This window comes from Lacerta agilis, chromosome 15, assembly GCF_009819535.1.
Source record: "Lacerta agilis isolate rLacAgi1 chromosome 15, rLacAgi1.pri, whole genome shotgun sequence".
Taxonomy (NCBI): Eukaryota; Metazoa; Chordata; class Lepidosauria; order Squamata; family Lacertidae; genus Lacerta; species Lacerta agilis.
In genome coordinates, this window is record NC_046326.1 from 29,836,206 (window position 1) to 29,845,274 (window position 9,069).

The following is a 9,069-nucleotide window of genomic DNA, read 5'->3' on the forward strand; positions in this document are numbered from 1 at the left end:
GGGCTGGGAATCTCCCCTGCCTGATACCCTGGGAAGCGGCTGCCAGTTAGTGTATACAATACTGAGCTACATGGACCAGTGTTATAAGGCAGCTTCCTATGGTCCAGTGGGTCAGTGTGGGAGGAGGGCTGGATTTCACGTTTTGGTTAAAAAAACAAGCTACTCTTGGGTGCAGGATTCTCATTTCCCCCCTTCATTTCTCCTTGGGTTGATCTGCTCCTCCTTTCCCTTGGTTTGGGGTGGGGGTGAGGAGGCAGGGATGTTGTTCCCCACAGGTAAAAACATTCATTTGGACAAAACTCCAAAAAGGATTTGGAACTCAAGTGTTGCTGATAGGGGTGGCGCCTTTCGATGAAATCTGAGAGTCTGGCAGCGCACATCACAAGGCTGATTGACCCTCCGAGACTCAGAGGGGGTTTAGGCACCAAGGGGATATCTTGTTCGGAGTGGTATGTCAGCCATTCCAAAAGGTCCCCTTTCCTTTGGATCAGAACCAGTCTACTCATGCAGGAGAATCACATGGTATGGTTGCTAGGTGGACCCAGGTTGCCGGGGGGGGGGTGGAATCTCAGAATGAAAAAAAAAACATGATTCCCCCCTCTCCATTGGGACTTTGTTGCCGTCACATGTTTGAAAGAAAAACTGGGAACTGAAGCCCAATGATGGACAATAGCCAATGGTGGCAGTCCATGGAGTAGAACTCTATGATGTCACTTGTCCTGGACAGTACCACTGAAGGGGGAGCGAAGGGGAGTCTCATGGCCTTGGATATTCCCCCCCCCACACAGCCCCCACCCATTTTACATTAAAGCAATGTGAAATAAATATATTAAAATTCAGCTAGTAAAAAGAGCACAGCATAATTAAAAGCCCCCCCCCCTTAAAAAGAGCTCCCAAAGGACAGCAAGGAGCATAGAAGCCAACTCCACCTAGAGGCCACGGTCCCTTCAGGCCCCCAATAAAATATTTGAGGGGGCTGTCCCCCCCAAGTTGATAGGGATTGCCATTCAAATAGTGTGGATGTCCCCCGTCATGTAATTGATTATGTGGGATGGTGCTTACCTGCCCCCCCCCATATTTTATTCAAGTTGGTACTCCTGGCAGGGAGGGAGCCAGACTGGCTTCTCTAGGGAGGGAGTTGCCTGGGAGCAGCCACCGAGAAGGCCCTGCCCTGGACCAAGTATGCCTGTGAGGGGGATGGGACTGAGATGGGCCTCCCTCGGAGATCCCAGAGCCCAAGCAGGTTTGTAGGGGCGAATATGGTATTTCAGATAGGCTTGGCCTAGGCCACATAGGGCCTTCTAGGTTATAACTAGCTACATTTCAGCCACTCGGAAGTGTTCGCACAGACATTTCTCTATCCTTCATCCAGGAGAGGTAAAATCAGCCTCAGAGTTCAAGGAAGGTTTCCAGCCAGGCAAAAGCATTCAGAGATGGAGCAGGAAGTGGTCTGAAAGAGTCCTGGCAGCCAGTCTAGAGGGCCACATTTGGCCATAGGCGTGAAGTCGCCCACCCTTGTACTGTTGCTATTTATTTATATAAATATTTATAAACCAACTGCTCATATAACACTTCCAAGGTGGTGTATAGCAACATATGCCAATACAATCAAATGTAAGACACCTATTTAAAAAAACAAAACGAAACAGCAACAACGATTGGCTCATCTTAAGAAAATGTAAATCACCGAATTGTCCTGTTAGCGCAAAAAAAGCTCCTATTTATTTTCTTGATTTAGTCCATTTACACATTCCACCCTTTCTCCACGGAGTACATGGTTCTCCTCCCCATTTTATCCTTGCAGCAACCCTGTGGGGTAGGTTAGGCATAGAGGCAGGGACTGGCCCAAGGTCACCCAGTGAGATTCATTCAGGCCATTGTTTCCCAGGCCCTAGTCTGACGCACTAACCGCTGGCTCTCTTAAGATGAAGTTCCGGCCTAAGTTTGAACGTGATGAAATATCAAACTACTGCTTGGGTTATTGCATTTATTCCCCACCCTTTTCTCCCCGGAGCTCGAGCTATGCATTGTTCTTCCGCTCCGTCAATTAATCCCCACAACAACCCTGCGAGGTAGATTAGGCCGAGAGGCGGCAACCGGCCCAGAGACACCCAGTGAGCTTTCATGGCTGAGTGGGGATTCGAACCCTGGTGTCTCGGAGGCCTTAGTCCAGCACTCCAGCCGCTAGACCGAATTGGCTTTCTAGAGATGCCTGCAGGTTAGCAGCAGGGATGTCAGTTGTTAACTCTGCTCCACAGCATGGGACCAGCGGCGCAGAATGCCTGACTTCCAGCTGAAGTCGGCCAGGCAGTTTTGAAGCACGGGGGGGGGGGGGACGACCCAGCAGCCTTCTCTGGATGGTCTCCGTGATTGTATTAAACAGTTTGAGCTCTGTAAATCCCACTGTGTGGAATGAGATAATGGAGCTCGCCTATCACATTTCTTCCTGTTCACTGAATGTGGTCTAGGCTGTAGTTTTTCTCCAGAAAGTGTGAGGTCTGCTGCCGCTGCTGCCAAATATTCAGCCGACAGTTGAATTGCAGCAGTTCTCCAGGGAAAGGAAGACAGGTCTCACATTGGCCAAAGTCCAATTTCGTGAGAGCCAGTTGCGAGAGTGTCAGACTAGCAGCTGGAAGTAGACCAAGGTTCGAATCCCCCCTAGTTGACCTTAGGGGACAGTCACTGCTTCTCAGCCTTGCCTACCTCACAAAGTTGTTGTGGGGATTAATTTGAGGAGGGGTAGGGACCCAGGTGGCGCTGTGGGTTAAACCACAGAGTCTAGGGCTTGCTGATCAGAAGGTCGGCGGTTCGAATCCCTGCCGCAGGGTGAGCTCCCGTTGCTCGGTCCTAGCTCCTGCCCACCTAGCAGTTCAAAAGCACATAAAAGTGCAAGTAGATAAATAGGGACCGCTCCAGCGGGAAGGTAAACGGCATTTCCGTGCGCTGCTCTGGTTTGCCAGAAGCGACTTTGTCATGCTGGCCACATGACCCGGAAGCTGTCTGCGGACAGACGCTGGGTCCCTCGGCCTATAGAGCGAGATGACGACTGGAGCTGATGGCCAGGGGTCCCTTTACTTTTACCTAGAACCGCGTACCCCACATTGAGCTCCTTGGAGAAGAAGGTGGGATATATATGGGATTTTCAGTTGCACAGAGAAGAAACAGAAATTTTAAAGTCAACATAAAACACCTCCCCCGGGTGCCAACTTGAATATAGTACTGGGGGGTAGTTAAGCCCTGCTCCACATAATCGATCACACGACATGGTGCACACACACCATTTGAATGGTGATGCCCATCCACTTTGGGGTGTGTGTGTGGCCCCCTCAATATTTCATTGGGAGGGTGCAAAGACCCCTCAGCCCCTAGGAGTTGGCTCCTATGCCCCCCCCCCCGTGACAAAACAGGAGAGCAGAAGCATTCACAGCATATAAGGAAAGAATTCATCAATGAGAAGGAAAAGCAGGTGCAAATTCAAGAATAGGAGCTGGACCCCGGCAGAAGATCAGGAGAACATCAGGCAAGCCTCAATTGTCCTGGCAGTTTCTGACAGATGTTCTTATCTGTGTGATTCAGAGGTATAGAATATAAAGTACAACCGTAGCACCCCAGAAGACTGTGGCTGTTCTTTACCCTGCAGGAAATGTAGGTTGTGGGTAATTTTCTTCAAAAATTGCAAGGTTACTTACAAATGTTTTTTTTATGCCATGCTTGCGAGGATAGATAAATGAATAATATGCGGTAATTTGGATTTCTCACATAAATGCTAGCCAAGCAGTGCATCCTGGAAGCTGGGCAGTCCCCAGAACTGCGGACTTTGGATGCACGGACATCCAATTAAGCCGAGTGTTGGAAGATTCAGGACAGAGAAAAGAACACCTTTCTTCATGCAGCATGTAGTTAAACTGTGGAACTCTCTGCCACAGGAGCCAGAGATGGCCGCCAACTTGGATGGCTTTCAAAGAAGATTGGACAAATTCATGGAAGAGAGAGTTACAGGTGGGTAGCCGTGTGGGTCTGCCATAGTCAAAACAAAATAAAAATTTCTTTCCAGTAGCACCTTAGAGACCAACTAAGTTTGTTCTTGGTATGAGCTTTCGTGTGCATGCACACTTCTTCAGATACCAAGATGGAAGAGAGAGTTACCAATGAAGCGTTGCTTCCACTGGTGCCATCTATGGGGGGCTGTGGGAGCCACACCCAATATTTCCAAGGTGGGCCCTGGGCCTCCTAAAAATCCACTGCAGTCCTCAAAAGGACGCATCAGCTGAAAGCATATTTACACTGGTGCCTCCTCCACCAGGGATGCGGCAAAGATAAGGCGGCTCACAGTGGGGAGGTGGTGGGCCAAGTCAACCTGGCTGGATTTTGGGCGGCGGTGCACGTGTGACATCACACACACGCATCGGGCCCCAACAATGTTGGGAGCAACTCGGCGTGCATGTCTGCCTTCATGGTTGGAGGCAGCAATGCTTCTGAGTATCTGGAAACCACAGAAGAGGAGAGTGCTGTGGCACTTCGGTCCTGCTTGCTGGTTTTCCGAGATGGAGCATCTGGTTGTCCTCTGTGAGAACAGGATGCTGGACTAGATGGGCCATTGGTCTGATCCAGCAGGCTCTTCTTATGCAAGGACAGATAAATAAATAGATTGGATTTCCCACAGGCATGCAAGCCAAGAAGTGCACTCTGGAATTTGGGCAGTTCCCAGATCTGAGAGCCATCTGGAGACTTGGCTGCTTGCAAAAGGAATGCATCCCCACCCCCTCAAAAAAAAAATTCTTGGACAGGTTTAATGCTGAAAAGTGACCAGATCCCGTGAGGTTTTCCCCAATCTCACAGCTTCTGCTTCCCGTAACTTCTGGAAACGACTGGCGTTTCCACAGCACTGCCTGGAGATTTCCCCCGGGTGCCTGATTTCTAATGTGTGGAATATATCTTTATTTTAGAACTCGGTTTGAAATAGGCCTCATGTTTCGAGACGGCCGTGAGCATCACTTAAAAGTCTCCCCCGGTTCCCTCCCGGTGCACGATTGTGGTAATTACATTCGTTTTCCCAAGGCACGGCCGGGCGTGGGGGCAGGTGGGGACAATCTGGCTCAGATCGACACCAGAATGGCTTCAGATTCCATGCCTGCCGCGAAAACATGCCACATTCACTGCCGGATAATTGAAAGAGCCGCTGGCCTGACAGAAGTATAGTGTCCAGATCAAGGGAAGTAATAGCACCACTCCCTTAGTCAGACCACACTTGGAATACTGTGTCCAATTCTGGGTACCACAATTTAAGAAGGATGATGAACATGCTGGAATGTGTGCAGAGGATGGCAGCCAAGATGGTCAAGGGTCTGGAAACGAAGCCTTATGAGGAACGGTTGAAGGAGTTTGGTATGTTTAGCCTGGAAAAGAGGAGGCTGAAAGGAGATATGATAGCCATCTTCAAATATCTCAAGGGCTGTCACATGGAAGAGGGAACAAGCTTGTTTTCTCCTGCTCCGGAGGGTAGGACTTGAACCAATGGCTTCAAATTGCAAGAAAGGAGATTCCAACTAAACATTCGGAAAAACTTTCTGACAGTAAGAGCTGTTCAGAATTGGAACAGAGTCCCATGAGAGGTGGTTGACTCTCCTTCTTTGGAGGTTTTTAAACAGAGGTTGGATGGCCATCTGTCATGGATGCTTTAGTTGAGATTCCTGCTTTGCAGGGGTTGGACTAGATGACCCTCGGGGCACCTCCAACTCTACGATTCTATGATTCTATGTCCCATGCTGACAATATCGGCAGCAACACCAAGCACCCTTTGCACAGAGCAGCTGGCTGCTCCTGAATGTGGGGAGGGCAAACCTTGGGACAATATTTTGTTTGGAACTGTCAATTCTTTTTTGGAGAGCTGAAAGCAAACCACAAACAGACACTGTGTTAAATTCCTCCCATGGGTGTACTCAGGATTTATGTTAAGGGGGGCAGGACACCCCTTCTGGCTCTGTCTAGCAGATCATCCTCTGGCTCTGTCTAGCAGATTTGGAATGAAATGTCTCAACAACAGTTCCAGTTACAGGTGGGTAGCCGTGTTGGTCTGCCATAGTCAAAACAAAATAAAAATTTCTTTCCAGTAGTACCTTAGAGACCAACTAAGTTTGTTCTTGGCCATCTCACCCCTTGCCTTTCCCTGCAAGACTAATTGCAGCCGTTAAGAGTCGTCAACAGGTTTTCCACACCTATCAGCTGATCACCCATTCCCACCACCCTCTGAGTAATACCCCTCCCCACTCCCTCACTATATTTAAGGATCTGGTGACTTCTGTTTCAGTGTATCTGAAGAAGTGTGCATGCACATGAAAGCTCATACCAAGAACAAACTTTGTTGTTGTTCAGTCGTTCAGTCGTGTCCAATTTCTACTTTTAGTTAAGTATTTTTATTTATTTACCTGATGGGGGGCAGTTGCCTCCCCCTCCCTTCTGTCTATTCCCATTATTCCTTCCATATTTTAATTCAGTCTGATGAAAGGATTTAGGGATGTGGCTGCAATCTTATACTTCCTTGCCTGGGGGTAAGACCCACTGAACACAATGAAGTTCCCTTCTGAGTAAACATGTATAACCTGGGTGAGGCGAAACCTCGTGGCCTATGAAGTTCTCCCCAGGCCACGCCCCTTCCCAGGCCACACCCCCTCATCTTCCTTGAGTCCCCACCCCATCCCCTGCTTGGATGGAGGATGGAGAGGAGTGGCTGGACATGTGTTCTACTAAAGGAAAGGTGGGAAATTATTCATTGCTCCACCCCTCTTGACTTTGGCCCCACCCACTGCTGACATGTGACCCCTTACACAAGGGAAGGGAAGGGAATCTTTCTTTATAAACTTTCGTGCTGCTCCAGAGGGTAGGACTCAAACCAGTGGAGCTGAGTGACAAGGAGATTATGACTCTAAGAAGAGCTTTCTGGCTACAAGAGCTGTTTGGCAGTGGAAGGGATTGTATCGGAAGGTGGTAGGCTCTCTTGTTGGTAGTTTTTAAACAGAGGTTGGATTTTGGGACATTCCCACCACATGTGGAGGTATGTGCCTGTGGAGGTGCAAAAACAAATCTCACTACAGCCAACCAAAGACAACCAACCACACCTTAGGCCACCCCCAACCTCTCTCACCACCAAGGAAACACAACAAGCCAATAGTAAGAGAACACACTAAATACACCTTGATTTTATCTTGATGTGTTATATAATTGTTGTTAGCCGCTCTGAGCCCGGTTTTGGCTGGGGAGGGCAGGGTATAAATAAAATTTATTATTATTATTATTATTATTATTATTATTATTTAGAAGAATAGAAACATAACCCCACCCCACCCCGCTCACCATTCCCCCCTCCCCCCTTTTCTCCCTAACCTAACATTGTATGTAACACTAACGTCTCACAACAAATGAAACTGAATTGTAGAAAACACAACTTGAAAAAAGAGACAATGCATGTGTTTTTGTACACTAAGAAATCTTTAATAAAAATATATTAAAAAACAAAAACAGAGGTTGGGAACTTGGATGGCCGTTAGTTAGGGATTTATTTATTTTTTAGCTGTGGTTCTTGCATTGGAGGGGGTGGGACTGGATGACTCTTGGGGTTCAACTCTGCAATTCTATGATTCTCAGCTGGAAAAGGCCTCTTTTGCATGGTCGCATATTTCTCTCTTCACAAGCACAGAAAGGGGCAAATTTGGTTTGTCATAGCAACAGCAAAAATCTGTTTTTTAGCCTCTCTATGCTTGGAACAATTTTCAGCTGAGGGTCAGATCGTCCAGAATTCATTTGCAATGGAGTCAGTTCCAAATCTATTTATTTATTTATTTTAAAAATGTGGTCCCTTTCAGTTTGAACACATAGCAACCCCAATTTACAAAGTGCTCCTGACCTAATGCAGGTATGGTAATTTCCCTCCAACATTCATGGGATGTCTGTGAGTTCTAGTGCTTGAAGAAACACTTTTCTCTACCCATTGCCTCCATGCCATGCATGGTTTCTATCATGTTTCCAGGGACACGGGTGACGCTGTGGGTTAAACCACAGAGCCTAGGGCTTGCTGATCAGAAGGTTGGCGGTTCGAATCCCCGCGACAGGGTGAGCTCCTGTTGCTCGGTCCCTGCTCCTGCCACCCTAGCAGTTCGAAAGCACGTCAAAGTGCAAGTAGATAAATACGTACCACTCCGGCGGGAAGGTAAACGGTGTTTCTGTGTGCTGCTCTGGTTTTGCCAGAAGCAGCTTTGTCATGCTGGTCACATGACTTGGAAGCTGTACACCAGCTCCCTCGGCCAGTAAAGCAAGATGAGCGCCGCAACCCCAGAGTCTCCTCTGCCTTGCCTTTTCTCTAAACCATGGGTAGGCAAACTAAGGCCTGGGGGCCAGATCCAGCCCAATTGCCTTCTAAATCCAGCCCACAGATGGTCCGGGAATCAGTGTGTTTTTACATGATTAGAATGTGTGTTTTTATTTACAATGCATCTCTGGGTTATTTGTGGGGCATAGGAATTCGTTCATTCCCCCCCACTATAATCTGGCCCCCCACAAGGTCTGGGGGACAGTGGACCGGCCCCCTGCTGAAAATGTTTGCTGACCCCGCACTAAACTAAATTGCAGGGGTTGGGCTAGTTGATGCTTGGGGTCTCTTCTAAAAAAAAAAAAAACTCCCAGACTCTGCAATCTTTCCTCATAAGGCAACCTTCTCCGACCCTATGATATTCAAATGCAGGGCCAACCAAGCCGTTAGGCAGGGTGAGGCCGCCTCTTCAGGCAGTGAAAGCCCCTGATGTGCCAACCCTACAAGTCCTGCCGCCTTTACCTGTGGCAGAGAAGCAGGGCTGACACAGCACCGATTTGGGTTGAGATCTCACCTGAAAATGGTGCCAATGCTGGCACTGCTTCTCTGCCAGCGCTGGAGATGGCAGTGCAAGTGGCACAGGCAGCGGCAGCGGCAGGTATTGGGGTTTTGTTGGGGGCCACGGAGGCAGCAGCAGGGTAGGGCGGCACTTCCCGTTTCGCCTCGAGCTGTAAAACACGATGTGCCGTGCCAAATGACAGGGCCGG